General features: G+C 42.7%; 1 pseudogene; it reads left to right on the forward strand.

Annotated features, from left to right (window-relative positions):
• Positions 1–1,358: 1,358 nt before the first annotated feature.
• Positions 1,359–1,470, forward strand: LOC148538523 (U2 spliceosomal RNA; annotated as a pseudogene).
• The last annotated feature ends 596 nt before the right edge of the window (positions 1,471–2,066 follow it).

Below are 2,066 nucleotides of genomic sequence, written 5' to 3' on the forward strand. Positions count from 1 at the left end.
ATGACCACCACCCCTGACTAGCAGGGGCGGTGGGATAAATTGCTGGGAAGTGTGATGCGCAGTCGCGGCTGTCACATATACAGGGCTCTGCTCTAACTTCTTCTGTTAATCAGAGGAGGAGACTGCCGCGTCCCGCTGCATTTAGAGCAGATTAAATCCGGTAGCACAGCACTGACAGGTGAGCTCCTCTGTGGCTCACATCATTTAGGCAGCAGTGCGCTATACAAACCTGGATGTCTCCCAGACAGCGTGGTCCTGCCATTTTCTAGTGAGGATATGCAATGGCGGACGACTCAGAATATAAAGGCTGCTATACATAACAGTTCTATTTAAACTTGACTTCCTGTAGCCTTTTGGCTCTGCCCCAGGCTAATATAAGTTTTGCATTGCCAGAAATACTAGCCAGCGTTAGCAGCTGGAGGCGGGGGGCTGGGCTTAGTGACACGGTAACTCCCGCAACCCTGCTCGGGAACCAGAGGATGGGATTTAAGTGGAACTCCCCAAATGTCCTGGTAGCCCAAAATTAGAGGCCAGACTTCTCTTATTGCACAGGACATCTGTCATTTCTAAGATGGAAGGGAGGCACAACCATCACAGCTCCTTAAGAGTCATCCCTCATACCTACCTGTTGGCACGCTCACACATAGCACGCCTTTTTTCTAGTGAAGCCAGTGGTAGGGAAGCTGATAGTAAATAAGACTATAGCGTGTCCCGAATTTGCCTGCGCTCAGCATTAGCGCAGTGGTTGGCATCTATGTGGTACATTGTATGCTTCATCCATACCTTATAGCAGGTTTACAAACATGTAAAATATATTTAAACATCCCAGTCACCTCAGACTTATATTTATTTATTTTTAAGACAGGGAAAAAGTACTCCTCCCCTATAACTTCACAGCCATCCCTGCTACACATGGGAGGTGTGCATGTGTGTGTATATATATATATATATATATATATATATATATATAAATGTGCTTGCCTCGGCAGCACTTATACTAAAATTGGAAGCTGGGTTAAAATAGGCCAGTGAAGAATAGATCTGGTGGCTCAATGTGCTAGAGCTCATGTTCCACAGCTTTAGACTGTGATAGTCACAGGTTTGATTCTTAGGACACATATGTTTTACTAAAGCTCTGCTTCCGTAAGCAACCATTATACAATACATAGTATATAGGTATAATATACATGTGTGTCATGTGGCTGTGACTATCTTTTACGTCTGTACATGTATATAATATATGTAGATGTGTGATTTTGCATGTGTGCTCCAGGGGCACAAGGTCTCCAGGACCAGGTACAGCTCAGGCTGTTTCTAATGGGGGGCAATACTGCCGCACAACACCTAGGTCTTGGGCTATCGCTTCGCGGCCTTTGACTAGAATCTAGTGTAGTATCTGTTCGTATCAGGTAATATCTGATTAGCCCCTATCTGGAGGGCAATTTTAAAAATTGCAGTAATTTAGCTCCCAATTGGAGGTATGTTCTCTCTGAGAACGCAGTATTCTAAGTACTATCTATATTATGCAATGCTGCTATTGGGAGTTTGGCTCACCTGGTTCAGGAATTTGGCGGTAAACTAACTCAGCCTAGCACTAACTCTCCCTTGGGAAGAGATAGACATTCTCTCTGGTGGATAAATGTTCAAATATATATATATATATATATATATATATATCTATAGAAAAAAAGGAGTCAGCACATCCATGTTAGTCCATAGAAAAATATATTAATCCAGTGTGGAACACATAACAATGTCAAGGTTTAGAGGGGCTTGTGAACAAATTCATAGCAGCAGTTCATCATGGCAGAAGCAACAGGTTATCATGAAAAAATACTCATCACAAGTCCTCCCTCCAGTGTATATAACCAATCTTCGGTTGAATATTTTCATTATAAATCTCAGGGGAAAACCTTTTAGACCCTAAATCCCTCCTTTTAGGGATGCGATATGACTACAGGTTATTATTCCCTATCCCTCCTATGGGTGGGATCACTAATATTTAAGCTTACATGCATTCTGCATAACTGTATAGGTACCCCTATCAGGGTATTTTCCGGTACTCC

The sequence above is a fragment of the Taudactylus pleione genome, unplaced genomic scaffold (assembly GCF_031769625.1).
Source record: "Taudactylus pleione unplaced genomic scaffold, aTauple2 ptg000040l, whole genome shotgun sequence".
Classification (NCBI taxonomy): Eukaryota; Metazoa; Chordata; class Amphibia; order Anura; family Myobatrachidae; genus Taudactylus; species Taudactylus pleione.